This window comes from Haliotis rubra, unplaced genomic scaffold (genome assembly GCF_003918875.1).
Source record: "Haliotis rubra isolate DU_JTF1 unplaced genomic scaffold, ASM391887v1 Scf340, whole genome shotgun sequence".
NCBI lineage: Eukaryota > Metazoa > Mollusca > Gastropoda > Lepetellida > Haliotidae > Haliotis > Haliotis rubra.
In genome coordinates this window covers 1041535-1059354 of record NW_025767014.1, presented here as the reverse complement: position 1 = coordinate 1059354, position 17820 = coordinate 1041535, and the positions used below count along the sequence as shown (strand labels likewise).

The 17820-nt window shown below is 42.0% G+C and overlaps 1 protein-coding gene across 1 annotated transcript in view; it reads left to right on the top strand.

Annotated features, from left to right (window-relative positions):
* The first annotated feature begins 340 nt into the window (after positions 1-340).
* LOC124284661 overlaps positions 341-17820 on the top strand; it is a 38867-nt gene continuing 21387 nt past the window's right edge. The window contains 1 exon segment of the mRNA XM_046720766.1: positions 341-592. The gene's annotated coding sequence lies outside the window, so the exon portion shown is untranslated.

Here is a 17820-nt window from a genome sequence, read left to right as displayed (position 1 = left end):
CTAACATTTATACACAGCGCATCAATATATTAAAGGAGGAAATTTGTGAATGCCATCTACTTTACACAGACGAACAGTCTATGAGGAACATAAACAGTCCTCTTTAGCAATCGCTAGCCATGTCACAAAGCAATACACTCAATCTACTACACGCGTCAGTCGGAATTAAGTGTGGAAGTTTGGACAGTCATAACGCCCAGATTGCATAGAGGAACCAGAGCATGAAGATTGTTGAAATCAAAACCAAATGACAGCTCGAATAATAATCGAACATTATGCCGAACTCTGCACACCCCATGTACCGCTAGCGCCCCCTACTGTTGTGATTGAACGCTGGCATTCAACGCGCTCTTGTATAGAAACCGATTCAAGTCAGGGCCTGATACCTATCCGACTTGCCCATTCCTCTAATAGCCATTGTTCTACTGGGTTGCAATAGGTAATGCCTGCCATGTCAACGCCGACAGTCACGTGACTTGCTCGACCCTCAGTCAGAGTGAAATCTACGGGTGTAAGCATTGAGCTAGAGACTCCTCCACTGTTATATGGAAAAGCAACAAACCCCAGTCGTATTTTCCCGAAACGCGAGAAGGTACGTGACCTCGTTACTTCAATGCAATGAATATTTGTTAAGTAATTTTCTTTTCATTGTTTGTTTACACAGTCGTGCAGATTTCACCTGTCCGGTTACAGGTGTAAATACACCTGTATATAACCGAACTATTTAACATGTCATCTAAAATATATACGCACGGTTACTTAACACAAACATGCCTTCATTGATTACAGAACTAGATCTAAATAATATATGGTAATTGAGTATATTGTTAATGTTTTCGTGTATACATTATACATACCGGTGTTGTATTGACCGAGTGGTGTACGTTAGTGGTGGGCTCTTGTTCGCAGTAGAAACTATGAACCCAGGCACAACTTTGGTGTGAATGAACACAGGTTTTAATGATGGGTGTTTGATGTTTTTTACATTGAACTGTTGATAGTCCCACTGTGGGACAAGTGTACCGGACGATTCCAGTGTTAACTGGAACGTGTCCAGATCATGTACCCGGTAACAAGGTGGTCGGGTATTTGTTTTGACAGACGTGTAGCAACTATATCGATTGTGTAGATTACATTTTGTAGGGTTATCTGCAAACGTTTTGTGACCAATGACAGTAGATTAGCTAAATGCGCTGTGGGTCGTATCTATATCCCGAGGGCACCGCACGCCATTATGTAAGGAGTTATTGGAATCCATGCTGACGTTGTTTACAGGCCCATAATTCCACACTGCGAGAGGAAGCGTGGTTGACCCAGGGAACAAGGTGAAAGAAATGATTATTAATGATTATGGTTCTGAAGTATGTGTTTGAGATGGGGTTTTAAGTGTTTTTCAAATGATTATTTTTACATTTTTATTATTATTATTATTTTTGTGTGTATGGTGTGAAATTATTTTTTATTTTTTATTGTGGCTCTGAAGTGGTTTTAGGTGACATGTAATTGTTTTGTTTTGTATATTAGGATTTTCTGTTGAAATGTTTCTGGGGATGGTAGGACTTCAATATGGGTGGATGTGTCACTCCCGAGAAGACATGTGATCATGTCTTCTCTATTAGCATCATAACAACATTTGATCATCGTCATATATCATATGATATAGCCTTACGTCATATGATACATCACAATATCAATGATTCATTTGTGTTATATTGATTAAACGTAACAAGTATCCTTGGAATATGTCAATCAATCAAGCAATGTGACTGACCAATCAGCAATCAATCAAGCAATGTGACTGGCCAATCAGAAAAGTCCAAACTTATACATGATCCGCCATTCTGTCCGACAACTTTAAATCCAGTCCGACTTTTATCGAAGTGATAGATGTGTTCCACATACCTTCAATAATGGCATTTAGATACACCAGTACTTCCTGAAATGTAACATGATTCATTATTAGAAACATACAGATCCTCTAAATTACTTACACATGCCGATGGCGGATTCGTCCCCATTGTGACGAAGTCTATTCCTCTCTTGTGAAAGGTTAACTTAAATGCTGCCATCTTAATTATATGAAAACTGTTTCATTATTTTCATGTTTAATAATAGTGGTTGATATTTTCATGTCATGTTGTAAATATCACATTACAATATTTGTTATATTCCAATCGTTTTATTATCAAACTCTAGATTCAGTTTTACATTTAACATACATATAAATGCATTTTGCTCTGTTGGAAAAAGGGCGAATGTTTACGCTACGGACCAGATTAAAATATCGTGGTCATTACTGTAATATATAATTTTGTTCCACCTTTATCTATGCCATCAGTAGAATATTTAATCATTGTATGTAGTGGGTGAGTTAAGACTTACGCCGCTTTTAGCAATATTCCAGCAATATCACGGCGGGGGACACCAGAAATGGGCTTCACACATTGTACCCATGTGGGGAATCGAACCCGAGCCTTCGCCGTGACGATATCATTCTATGTACAATATAATGCTGGTAACTATCAATACCAACACAGTAACAGTACAATGCCTAATTCTGTAATGGTGTCTCAAGAGATATGGCTGATATCGACGAACCATTAACTCATACCCAGATAACTAACCATAACACATTAATCTGTTGATAGGATGACCGTATTGGTGCGGTACAATAGGGTTAATTACGACCAGCTGGACGTTGAATGACCACCTAACGTTGTGTATAAGGGGTGTTTCTATGTGTCGGTGATTGTACCATTGTGAGTACGTATTGTCTCAGAAGGAATCATGTTGCAATAATCGGCAAACAACATGCAATCTGGTCTCATTAGAGTTCTCTGACCTTCAGGCCCGAACAATCACCCACACTGTGTCAACGACGCGGCACGACATACAGTGAGATTTTCAATGCTGAGCGATATAATCAGAATTAAGGAGCATATGGTATCCAACAGCAACGATCGGACCGGGCAGCAATACGGGCATGTTGCGTTCCTACACAGAATTAACATTGATGTTTTACCTTTTTTATTTCGTGTAAGGTATACATACGTTTATGTCACACCCCGGTGTTAGTAGCAGGCTTAGCATGGGACCATGTACAGCGTCACGAATCATGTAATGTATAACGCCGTGAATGGTGTCGATTACATATTTTCAGTACCTTCCATTAATTAAGGTTGTGTGTGTGAGTGCATGTTGTTTTACACCAAAGTGAGTAATACTCCGGCTTAACCACGGCAAAACGTAAACGGTGTTTCCGTCTCGCAAACCGCATGTTGGCAGCAACGGTTTATACAGAGTTTGTATTATGGCAGTCAGCCAAGTCACTCATTGAGACCACCAGGTGTCCGTGTTAGGCGGTTTAGATGACTTGCTTGCAATCCTGGGGCAATATTTTATTCAATTTTTTAATCTATATTTGTTGTATTATTTCTTGTTGAACGCCGCAGTATTCCAGCTGTATGTCGGCGTTCTCTAAATAATCGAACACGGACTTACATCAACTAAGTCATCGTGCCTGACCACCCGATCCCGTTAGTCGCCTCTTACGACAAGCATGGGTTGCTGAAGACCAATTCTAACCCGGATATTCACGGGTTCTGGTGTAATATGTGATAGACCATGGTTCAGAAGAGTTCTTCTTTCACGTGCTGTAGGCACTGGACCATGTACAGCGTCACGAATCATGTAATGTATAACGCCGTGAATGGTGTCGATTACATATTTTCAGTACTTTCCATTAATTAAGGTTGTGTGTGTGAGTGCATGTCTCTCTTAGAAACCTACCACTGTGAGTTCGAATCCAATATTCACGCTGAAGATGGTTTTAGGTTTGTCAGTACCATACCATTCGTGGGATTCAGCAAATGATAAACTAGGGGGCCTGAATCACTTCGTCGATTATCTCACATACTTTCCCAGTATATGTGATGTGGAGAACATGTAGATAGGGGTGACTATTGAGGGGGAAACAACTATTGCGATAGGGACAGTCACTTGCGACCAACTATTGCACTACTTTGCAATAGTTTTTTTCTCTCCTTGAATTGTCTCATTTGAAGTCATTTTCCAAGTGAATGTATAGTTTATATGAAATAAAAACAAGCTGAAGTAGTTTCAGTCTCTTTTAATAACTGGCAAGAAACTAGAAACCTAGTTCAAGTTTGTTTAAGATGTAACAGGGGTGGATACCTCTAAATCAAAGTGAACGAATCTAGTACTTACTGTATTTCGCGCTGCGCGTTTATCAACGGAAGTCAATTACTAAACTATCGATAGTCACACATTATCGATGCATGGATAGTTTTTCGTTTCTGCAATCGATTAATTACAATCGGAGACTCAACAACTGCAATCCATCGATAGTCCGATGCATCGTTACAGCCCTACATGTACACATTCTCTTGTTTTATGTTTATGTGAACATTTAATACTTATTTCACAATCATATATTTCGCAAAGCTTTTTAAATGAATATACATGATAATTACAATATTTTCCTTTCTTTATAGGAAATATTTTCCAAGGGATGTAGTTTCCATATGTTCGTCATGAAAGTCAGCACCTAATATATATTTATCTGATCACAAGTTGAAAATCACGATGAACAAAAAACATATCTGTGTTGCTGCTATAACGGCAGCGATAGAGAGCATTCCGTTAAGCACATACAGTGTGTGGAGTTTGTAAGGTGGCATTCAATCAATATGAACCGGTACGCTCGTTCAGTGACTTTTGACTCAGGCGCTCTCTTATAAACGCGATGTAAAGAGTTCTAGCGTGTCATTGGTTCATATAGAATACAATTGAGGTTCTGGTAACGACGTTACAAAAAGTTCTCAGAGTTGGCGTTAAGTCTTTTGAGACTAATTATCAATAAAACAGGGCAGCTGTCAACGTCGTCGCCAAGGACATTGCTTGCCGTACATGTAATACAACAAGATCTGGCCTATATATTGGTATTCAAGCCTCACGCGTGTAAAGAATATATTCTCTACTTGTATTATAAGCATGGACCAGTCACTGCCTACTTGGGGACCCCGGCATATATCTGTTTAGTCGAATAAACTCCTTCAGATAAGATTTATAAAGAAGTCACTCACTTGCTTGTCAGAGCAGATATATAAAGGCAACTTCCTGGTAACAGTTGCTCTCCAAGGTGACTACGTGTTAAGTCAACACGAGTGGACGATATGACGTAAGTAGGATTTCGTGTTGTTGGGAGTATCGCTGTAAGCTGTAGAATTGAGGAATACATGGTGAATAATTGTATAATACATGGTGAATAATTGTATAATACATGGTGAATAATTGTAGAATGCATGCTGAATAATGCTAGTCTCATGCCAATTATGGTTGTCACCCATGCCAATAATGGTTTTCACCCCTGGGGGGTTTTTATTGGGGTGGGGAGGGGGTTGACAACCATTATTGGCATGAGTATAGAATGCATGGTGAATAATAGTAGAATGCATGATGAATAATTGTAGAATATATGGTAAATAATTGTAGAATATATGGTGAATTATTGTAGAATAGGTGGTGAATAATTGTAGAATAGATGTTGAATTATTGTAGAATAGGTGGTGAATAATTGTAGAATATATGTTGAATTATTGTAGAATATATGGTTATGGTGAATACCTGTAGAATATATGGTGAATTACTGTAGAATAGGTGGTGAATAATTGTAGAATAGATATTGAAATATTGTAGAATAGGTGGTGAATAGTTGTAAAATACATGATGAATAATTGTACAATATATTTAGAATACTTGTAGAATATATGGTGAATACTTGTAAATTATATATGGTGAATAATTGTAAAATACATGATGGATAATTGTAGAATACATGGTGAATAATTGTAAAATATACAATGTATGTGAATATGTTTAGAACACATGGATGATAATTCTAAAATGCATGATGAATAATTATAGAACACATGGGGAGTAATCTATATACAGGTTATATCAGTTGGTTCTATCTAATATCCGAGTTATGCCACTTACTGCCATTCCGATTAATCCTTCTGCAGATACCAGTATTGTTACCTGGAACGTACTTGTTGTACGAAAGCCTTTTAGGGCTATTTCAACGCACATATCTTTGAATTTCAACTTAGTATCTTGAAATTCCAAGATAAAACACCTGGGCCTGAAAGGCTTCCGTACAAAAGGGATTCCGTAATATTTTGTAGAGAGTTTATCTCAAAGACGTCACAAGAGCAGCAGTACTTGAGCCTGGTGAGAAAGGTTTACGGGGTAGCATTAACTGTAGTACTTCGTACAGGGAACTTATCATAGAGGTGTACCGTCATAGTGACGTAATGCTGATTATCCCCACTTACAGGCGAGCAGCTGATGTGAGACGTATATTTGCGTTTGGACTTCTGTAGTTGGCCCTAATGACGACTACTTCTGTAACAGGAGTTATATCACACAGACTGAGATTGACGTGTGATATACGTTAGCGGAGTCGAAGAAAAATCAATTCTGTTGGTTACGTCATCTGGTATTACGGGTATCAAAGGACGTGCCACTGTTATGGAGGACAACCCTGACGTGGGTCAGACCCTTATATGTACATATAACAGTCCTCTTTATACCAAGTTGCACCATCGAATTTATTAGACCCTGTCCCGGTACGAACCATCCCTTCAAGATAAACCCATTCTAACCCACCTCCCACCCCCCCCCACCCGACCCTCATGAGTTCAGTGCCGCTCCCCTACCCAACTCACAACGGCGTCCAAACCGACCGTCCTTGATCAACACTAAAGATTTACCCGTCAGTAGTTTATCCAACTCGGCCGAACCACCCCATCCACCTGATTCCATGGAAACGATGCGAACTGACCCACACCGACATCCTCAACGTCAGTGAGTGAGTTTAGCTTCACGCCGCACTCAGTCATATTCCAGCTATATTGCAGCGGTCTGTTAATAATCGAGCCTGGACCAGACAATCCAGTGATCAACATCATGAGCATCGTTCTACGCAATTGGGATACGATAACATGCATTGACCAAGTCAGCGAGCCTTACCACCCGGCCCCGTTAGTCGCCTCCTACGATAATCATGGGTTACAGAAGACCAATTCTAACCCGGATCTTTAAGGGTCCGAACCGATCCGAACTGACACACACTGATCCCTTAACCCTTCAGTTTCTTACCCGACCAGGCCGATTCACCCCCCCGTCCACCCGATTCCATGGAAACGATCCGAACTGACCCACACAGACACCCTCAACGTTAGTAACTGCAACCCACCCCGAGCCTATTTTGCCTTATCTGCTGCCCCCCTGGACCAGGAAGTGAGGTGATCTCTCACCATAATACACCCACCCCCCACACTCAGTGATATATCCCTATGTAATCTACCCCACTCAATGTCATCGATCATGAGCCAATTCTGTGATACACTGCGATACACTGCGATCCACCTGACCTACCACACATAGTGAGTGAGTGAGTTAGTTAGTTTTACGCCGCACTCAGCAATATTCCAGCTATATGGCGGCGGTCTGTAATTAAGTCGAGTCTGGACCAGACAATCCAGTGATCAACATCATGAGCATCGATATGTGCAATTGGGAACCGATGACATGTATCAACCAAGTCAGCGAGCCTGACCACCCGATCCCGTTAGTCGCCTCTTACGACAAGCATGGGCTACTGAAGATCTATTCTAAACCCGGACCTTCACGGGTCCTACCACACATAGAGCAAACAAGCCTGTGTTTAGCTCACAGTTACACTACTAGGAGTGTAGCCATACCGTAGTGTGAGTACGGTTTCAGGCATCTTTTAGCAATATCACGGCGGGGGACACCAGAAATGGGCTTCACACACTGTACCATGTGGGGAATCGATCCCAGGTCTTCGACGTGACGAGCCAACGCTTTGACCACAAGGCCCACCGCCCCACCGTAGCAGGATATACCGGTTGCGACATCTCGTGGTGAAAGGGCAAGTGGTTGCAGTGAGACATCCTTACACATTATAGAGAAGATGATATCTGTAAAACATTCATTTCTTTATGTTCTTTTGTCTGCGTTTAAAGCATTTGCTCGTCACACAGAAGACCCGGGGTTGATTCATCACAAGGGTACACCGTGTGAAGCCCATTTCCAGTGGCCTTGATATTTTCCGGAATTGAATATTGCTAAAACATGCTCGTTCGCTCACTCACTCACTCACTCACTCACTCACTCACTCACTATCAAGACTTGGGAATAACGTACACTAAGAGTCAAAAAAAACTAGATGTATACCTATCAATTTCATTTTACCATATGTTCGATTTTCTGTTTAAAATATCAGAGTTATCGATATTATTGACAAAACTAACTGTACCGGCGCTTATTACGCATTGCAAGAAAACTACAACGTTGTTAATTTGTTATATATTTTTATGATATAAATTGATTTGAAACTTTTAAAACTTAAAAACACCACACCCATAAGACACAACTGGTGATTGGTAGGCTACATAACTTATACATAACTTATGTTTGAAAAGCAAAAAAAACAACATTTCTGTATGAACAAATATACATGTCAGGCGTGGTATGGGGTCGTGGCTAAATAGATTCCACCTCGATATAATCAGAGATAACTGTTCTTCCAATATTCAATTACATAAATAAAAAAAACTCAGTATGCTTTCTTTAGAAAAATGTATTTATCATTTTCAAAAGAGTTCGTCCAGATAACAAATAATAGCGATTACGAAATCGACGTCCAACTGATTTAAACTTTGAGCGTTAGTCACAATGTATTTTGGTCACAGTACGTGACTCTATGTACCAACCCCTGCGCAGCCTCTAAATCTAAGTAGGGTCGTCTTTCAAAACAGCAGTGAGTATAAAACTCTGATTAGACTTGATTATGTTTCATGGTTTTCAGCATCTTTTGTGGTACTATAAGCATTAATACAACCAGGGATACTCTATAGTCTCCCTGATACAATATATGTTTCAGAATAATCTTTGTTTGTTCTAAGGTTATCTGAAGGGTCTGTGAATGGCATTTATAAGTGATACATATCAATGGGTATTTTATGGATGACTTTAGATTAACAACTAGTCTCTGAAATGAACATATTTTACTGAAAAATGTTCATAGTAAAAAAAAAAAATATATAATGAAAAGGAGCCCTGAGACTTTCTTCATTTTCAGAAGCTGAGGAAATCTAGACTTGCCATATTTTCTAGACTTGTGTGGGCTTTCTTGGATATATTTGCTTCAGGGTCTGTACGACAGACTAGGATGATCTCTGTAATACACGACGTTTCGGATTATATACTTACTCCTTCATCAGGCAATGCAAGCCTGGAAACAGATAGTTGTATATGTATCTGCTGAACAAGTATGATTATACTCCGAAACATCCCTTTATTCATCTTACAGAAGTTGACATCCATAACTCCCCCACCCCTCCCCGAAAGTTTGGTTAAGATATCATGTGACCGTTAGGTAACTGTTCTTCATACCCTTTGACTCCCATGACTTTGTGGTGTATCAGTTTGTATGTACAATGTTAAAGAAAATGAGTCACATCTTTACGCAGCTTCGTGTGTTTGACTTGCCAATAGGAGCTTCCCATTCTGCCGGAACTAACGGTACTTCAATCGCCCTTCTTCGTGCTTACACAATCCCCGTCACGCTGTCACGATTTCCACGCACCATTAACAACCCGCTGTCATATCCTTACAATGTCTTGACAAAAATATCGACCGGCAATAATTCCCGTACCCGTGGCGCGATTCAGATCGTACATATGTATCCCACTGTCGCTTTGTTAGTGGGCTATTTGTATGGGCAGCGTTGTCGGGTCACTTAATGTCTAGTGCGGTCGACCGATGACCAATCAGGCGATCCGTGCAGCCGGAAGTGTTTGTTGACAACCTGTAAACAGTCATACAGTCGTTTGTTGTCTTCACTCTCGCGGACATGCACATACGATATCATCCTCTGAACCCAGGGGTATATCATCCCCTACTGTACCCGTCGGAGTAGATGCAAGACAGGAGGTGGAACTTTGTACCTACGTTTCAAGTAAGCTTTCTGCCTGAAAAGGGGTTAGTTAAGTGAATGAGTGAGTTTAGTTTTACGTCGCTTTAGCAATATTCCATCAATATCACGGTGGGGACACCAGAAATGGGATCCACACATTGTACCCATTCTACGTCTTCGGCGTGGCGAGCGAACGCTTTAACCACTAGGCTACACCACAGCCCCCTTAGGGGTCCGTTAAAATCTCATTTGATTTGTGTTAACATGATCGTGTTATGATGTACAGAAAGAGCATAATAATCCCTCAACCCGTCGGATCAGTGTCACTGGACGGGCCATGTGACAGCCTGTTACTCGTCGATCCGAATACCGGGTTCGAATCCTCATAGTATGACGATGCATTCTAGCTCATTGTTACGGGACAGTGTTATTTGTATTTTGTATATGTGTAGATAATCTTGATAATTGTCGCCTGGACTGTATGGATCTAACAGAATGGGTTGTTTGTTTTTTATGATTGTGATTACTGATTACACTGGACCCGTGAAGGTCCGGGTTAGAATATTGATCTTCAGTAACCGATGCTTGTAAGAGGCGCCTAACGGGATCGGGTGGTCAGGCTCGCTGACTTGGTTGACACATGTCATCGGTTCCCAATTGCGCAGATCGATGCTCATGCTGTTGATCACATGGTACAGACCGCCGCCATATAGCTGGAATATTGCTGAGTGAGGCGTAAAACTAAACTCACTCACTCAGTGATTGCACTGGGCCAGGTACCTACATCTCCGTACCAGTACGGGTAATAAAATGTATAGCGTCGTAACTCCACAATACGTGTGTACACTTGATATAATCTCAGTCACTAGGGTTTGTTATGCTGTCTGTTGAAGTGACTATATATAGACTTTGGTTTACCTTTACTGAGAGCCGTTTACAATGTTGTGTATTGTTTTATTACGTTAAGTTAATTTACTGTTACAGTGTACTCTGAGAGTCAACACACCTGTCTCAGCGTTACGACTGTCGTAAATCTAATGTTTTAACGTAATTTCGGCATCACGTCGCTATGTTGCTGCAATACTCTTGAACGACACCGTAAGCCGATTTCTCCTCACTTCACCAAAGTGAAATCGCCCGTTAACATGTTGTCAGATTTACGAATCATGTTCATGGCTAATGTCACGATGTATACATTTAGGAGATCATAGTCTTGATTGTCCACAGTGTGAGGTATTGGATTATCGGGATCTTGAGTGAGTGAGTATCGTTTTACGCCGCATTTTGCAACATCCAGCAATATCACCGCATGGTGATATGAGCAGTATTCAAGCCAAATCATGGCAGGGGACACCAGAAATGTGCTTCTCGCATCATATACCTGTGGGGAATCGAACCAGGGTCTTCGGCGTGACGCACGAACGCTTTAACCATTAGGCTACCCGCCCAGCACAGCGGGGTCTAGAATCATTAGCTCTAACGGTGGAGGGAAATTATATAAAAAACCATTTATTCCTGGAATTATATATTCATATGTATTACACAGAACACTTCAGCAGGTGACATACAGTTTAAAAGGTACATGGCTCCAACAGCACGGGTAATGTTTATTTATATGTTAAATTTAATGTTAGTACAATCAGCAATTAGTGGGCATGCATTCCTCCCAGCTGTACAACAGGTGAGCTCCGTGGCGCCTAGCAGTGGCACAACCAGATATCGCTAACAGCACACAGAGCAGATATATCCAGTGTGTTCCCGTTACCCTTCAGATTACACCAGGGGTGTAACACGGGTTGTGCTTGCTCGGGACAGGTGCCAATTAAGATTAGACGCCGATATTTGCGTCATTGGTTTATTCAAACAGCTCTATCGGAATACTTTCATTGGTGACGCCTGTTGCCGACTGTCAGATCATTCCCTTTCTGAAAACTTACAGATCAATAATCTCGTGAAAAAGGTAATGTGCTGTCGTTCGTCTAAGAATGGATAATTTAGACGGCCGCTCGATAGCGCTTTTCATAGCGATGTCAAATGTTCATTTCGCGTCCTTAAATTTCTCAGAAGGGTTCACTGATTTTCTGAAGTAATTTACGTGATATGATTCTTAAATTAAGTTATTACCTTAAGAACATTCACTACGGCTTAGTCTGTGTATGAACTTTGTCAATAAGTTGATTTATCATCTATTGCTTTATGAGACACGCTGTAAAGAAAATATTTATGTCTGCCAACTGACGTACTTTATCATCTTTGGATTTAATATTATGCATTAATTCAAAGCAGTGTAATAAATTGGGAAATAAGGTTTTTATTAGTTTGTCAAGACACAACCTGAAACAAATATGCCCAAGAAGGCCCATGCAAACTCGATTATGTGGTGTCTAGATTTCCTCAGTTTCATGTTGAAATGAGGAAAGTGTCTACACTCCTTTATATTATATTTTATTATTATAATTTAGGGGCACTGCTTTCTCCTGTAAAATATTGTTCATTTCAGAGACTAGATGTTAGTCTAGGTTTATGTTTGAAGATTCTGACTTAATAGACATCTTGCTGAAAGTTTGTAAACACGCACTCGATCCTTTGAAGCTATGTCTACCTGTCGGTAGAAGTATTATGTGCTTGCAACCCTTGTTACCGACGTTGGGTGTACACTACAATATATGTATAGGGGGATGGGTAGGGTGGGGGTGGGGGTTAGCTTGTAACGCCCGATACCAGGTTCGACTCCCCAGGTACAGAAATGTACACATACAACAATATTTCACAGGCTAGTTCATTACTTACACTGACACATGCCTCGTCCAGCCTTGAAAACGCGCGCTCATTCAGCCATCCACTCATCCAATCACTCTTTCACTCGTGGAACTGTTCGCCAGGATTTCATTCACACACTCACATTTACTCTCATCCTCTCTTTTGCTTTTTGCCATTTTTACTGTCTCATTAAAAACACTCACTCACTCACCCATACCCCACCACACATTCACCCACTCTCTCATTCAGCTACCCACTCATTAACTTACTCACTCACCTATCCATTCACCCAACCACACATTCACCCACTTTCTCTCATTCAGCTACCCACTCATTAACTCACTCACTCACTCACCATCCATTCACCCCACCACACATTCACCCACTCTCTCATTCAGCTACCCACTCATTAACTCACTCACTCACCCATCCATTCACCCAACCACTCATTCACCCACTCTCTCATTCAGCTACCCACTCATTAACTCACTCACTCACTCACCCATCCATTCACCCCACCACACATTCACCCACTCTCTCCTCATTCAGCTACCCACTCATTAACTCACCCACTCACCCATTCATTCACCCCCACCACACATTCACCCACTCTCTCATTCAGCTACCCACTCATTAACTCACTCACTCACTCACTCACCCATCCATTCACCCAACCACTCATTCACCCACTCAGCCACCCACTCGGTAACTCACTCACTCAACCCCTCACTCACTAATGCAACCGAGTCACCTACTTACCTAACCTAGTTTCCTAGTTTCACAATGAACGTTTTCATGTGAAGTCTGTTTTGACTACCGATCATCACAACCCTAATGTAAGGCAATATACGTGTTAATCTGTATTCAAAATCTACATGTAGTTATAACCCATAGTATTTCATCAATCGTTCCTCATAACAAATAGCTTTTTAAGCCGTGTACTAAGTACCGAATTTCAATCAATAAGTTCAGCCCATGCAGCTGACTGCAGACTTGAGCACGAAAGTTGTGCGCTTACTGGTGATCCCGTCGCCATTGTCGGGATCGATACTGAAAGTAGTAATCATTTTGTGGAAATAAGCGCTGACCCTTTCGAGCTGGTGGAGGGATGCGCGAGAGCTGTAAACGGGGCGAGCGTCACTGGTCGATGATGGCGTATGCCAGCAGACGACACCTTTTGCAGAAGACAGAAACTGTCTGACAATGTGAAACGAGGAAATATTTAAGTGGCAGACGACATTTAAGCAAACTGCGAGGAGCTGAACCCTATGAAATGGTCACGGTGGTGTTAGCTGTGCTGGAGACTTTGTTATGAATCTTGACCTGGACTCTAACAAGGTTAGTCGCAGTCGTCTGTGGCACGTCCTCCATATGTAATCATGTCATCCATATGTAATCTAGCATATAGCTATCAGTTTGTTGATGTCATGTCTGTAGAGATCGCTAGGGTGTGGGCAAACCGCAGCGCTGTTCTTCATATAGTTAGCTCTCAATCATTGACACAACAGATGTGATTTTGTAAACAGCTTCTGCGAATATTATGTCTGTAGTTCCGGTGAACGGGTTTATGAAGCGATATATCATTCTTACTAGTATCAGGGGATGCGTCCACAAACAGCTTGATGAACAGTTGTTACTGTGATGCTCTCGGTGTTGGCTTTAACTGGGTGTGTTGTGGTGCTCTCGATGTTGGCTTTAACTGGGTGTGTTGTGGTGCTCTCGATGTTGGCTTTAACAGGGTGTGTTGTGGTGCTCTCGATGTTGGATTTAACAGGGTGTGTTGTGGTGCTCTCGGTGTAGGCAGTAACAGGGTGTGTTGTGGTGCTCTCGATGTTGGCAGTAACAGGTGTTGGCAGTAACAGGGTGTGTTGTTGTGGTGCTCTCTTGGTTTGTTGTTGGCTCGGTGTTGGCTTTAACTGGGTGTGTTGTGGTGCTCTCGATGGGCTTTAACTGGGTGTTGTGGTGCTCTCGATGTTGGCTTTAACTGGGTGTGTTGTGATGCTCTCGATGTTGGCTTTAACAGGGTGTGTTGTGGTGCTCTCGGTGTAGGCAGTAACAGGGTGTGTTGTGGTGCTCTCGATGTTGGCAGCAACAGGGTGCTCTCGGTGTTGTGATGCTCTCGATGTTGGCTTTAACAGGGTGTGTTGTGGTGTTGCTCTCGATGTTGGCTTTAACTGGGTGTGTTGTGGTGCTCTCAATGGCTTTAACTGGTTGTAACAGGCTCTCAATGTTGGCTTTAACAGGGTGTGTTGTGATGCTCTCGGTGTTGGCTTTAACTGGGTGTGTTGTGATGCTCTCGGTGTTGGCTTTAACTGGGTGTGTTGTGATGCTCTCGATGTTGTCTTTAACTGGGTGTGTTGTGATGCTCTCGGTGTTGGCAGTAACAGGGTGTGTTGTGGTGCTCTCGGTGTTGGCTTTAACTGGGTGTGTTGTGGTGCTCTCGGTGTTGGCTTTAACAGGGTGTGTTGTGGTGCTCTCGGTGTTGGCTTAAACAGGGTGTGTTGTGGTGCTCTCGATGTTGGATTTTACTGGGTGTGTTGTGGTGCTCTCGATGTTGACAGTAACAGGGTGTGTTGTGGTGCTCTCGATGTTGGCAGTAACAGGGTGTGTTGTGGTGCTCTCGATGTTGGCTTTAACTGGGTGTGTTGTGATGCTCTCGATGTTGGCTTTAACTGGGTGTGTTGTGATGCTCTCGATGTTGGTTTTAACTGGGTGTGCTGTGATGCTCTCGATGTTGGTTTTAACAGGGTGTGTTGTGATGCTCTCGGTGTTGGCTTTAACTGGGTGTGTTGTGATGCTCTCGATGTTGGCTTTAACTGGGTGTGTTGTGATGCTCTCAATGTTGGCAGTCACTAACTATAAGGTCTGTGGTGATACTCCTTAGCCTGTTGTGATGCTCTGAGTGGTGGTTGTAGCTAATGTGGTGTGATGTTCCAATCTGATTGTATTAGCGTTACGAACAAAGTACAGTGTTCTATTGGTAACTACGTGGCCACTGGGTTTAATGAAGTACTGCTTGATATATAAGTGTTAGTTTTACTTACTGTTGCGCTAAATGACTAGGTTTACGGTAAACCTAATATCTGCACAAGTTGTCCATGCATGTGAATTCTCCGTAAGAGTGGACCCAGACAGTCCGGAAACCCCTCTTACAGGACACGTATAAGGCACGTTACTTCGTGGTGGAATCCGGAATAAGAGATAGAAATGGAACATGTTATTCTGGACAATCTACTCAAAGATTAAGCCATGCAAGTCTAAGTACCAACTCTAGCACAGTGAAACTGCGAATGGCTCATTAGATCAGTTATGGTTCCTTAGACGATACAATCCTACTTGGATAACTGTGGCAATTCTAGAGCTAATACATGCACAAAAGCTCCGACGTGAAGTTTCACTGCATCCGCTTGGTAGAGATATAAGTACTTACAGCCTACTGTTTAAGTCATGTCCGTGTCTTTGAAACTTTCACTGTATCCGCTTGGTAGAGATATTGGTACTTTACAGTCTACTGTTTAAGTCATGTCCGTGTCTATGAAAGTTTCACTGGAATATTTATGAATTCAAGAGAAGCAACGCTTAGTGTTTGTCTCATTAGTGACTGAGGTTGGTTTAACGCCTCTTTGAACAATATTTCGTTTATACCATGCACGTTGGTGTAGCCGAGAGATTAAAGCGTTCGCTCGTCACGCAGAAGACCCGGGTTCGATTCCTCACATGGGTACAATGTGTGAAGCCCATTTCTGTGTCCCCCACCGTGATATTGCTGGAATATTGCTAAAAGCAGCGTAAAACCAAACTCACTCACTCACTATATCACGTTGAATCAGCTTGATGCGCGTTTCAGGTGATGCACATCTTAAGACCTTTAAAACCCTGGTGTATGGACATGGTGCTGGCAAACTTAGAAACATAGTTAAAACGAACAGGGATTCGAACCCGCGAATATAGGCTTATAGGGAATTCTTCGACGTAGACTCCGACAGGGTCCGTACGCCCCACCCCCTCTTCCTCGATCCTTTCCCCCATGTTACGTGTTCCAGTGTATACGCAAAGCCAATAAGTGTAAGCGTGTTTATTATTCAAAGTAGCGGTACATGTCAGGTTTATATATTGCTCTTTATCAAACTCAAACAGTTGCACTCGTGGATTCAATTTCTACCACAGCAGTGGAATGACTTCTGATAAACCGGTGAGTCAGTCTCTTTGAAATACCGTCCTTTCTGTACATAGAAAACTAATACAGAATATATAGACAGCTTCATATACGTTCGTGACCAACTCGTGTTATTCCGGGACAAGCCGAATAGCGAGGTTACGGGAAGGGGCGAGTGGTGACGAATGCCTCATATATTACGTTATCTCGCTCTCTAGAATGTTAATTGCATATGAAGCTGCTGTTTGTATATACTTGTGAGTGTATTGAACATTACACACACAGGGAGTCAGATATAATGGAAGTTAATGGTTACTGGTACAAATGTTTGTCTGACTGAGGGGACAAGCGAACAGTCTACCCCCCAGAGTTATACACGATTACTGAATTCGGTGGGAGGTACCCGTCCAGTCCAGTGCCGTGGCTGAGACGTTTACCGAGTCGGTGTAGAGTGTTTCATCAACCGAACAGGTGCGTGAAACCTCAGTACTACAGTGAGTGAGTGAGTATGGTTTGACGCCGCTTTTAGCAATATTTCAGCAATTGCACGGCGGGGGACACCAGAAATGGGCTTCACATATTGTACCCATGTGGGGAATCGAACCAACCCGGGCCTTCTGCGTGACGAGCGAACGCTTTAACCACTGGGCTACAGCAGCGCCCTCAGTACTACAGAAACATATATTATATGGTATATTTGGGATATGACATATCTTAGAAAGTGTAATCCCAATTATGACATATGCTGCATTTGACAATTTTCTAGAACACTTTGTGTGTTAATATGGCCGTTGTTTTAAAAAAATATCAGACGCGGCATTTGGTCCTGTCAACTCCGTGGGAGCGCCTCAAACACATCCCGAATCGCTGTAAATAT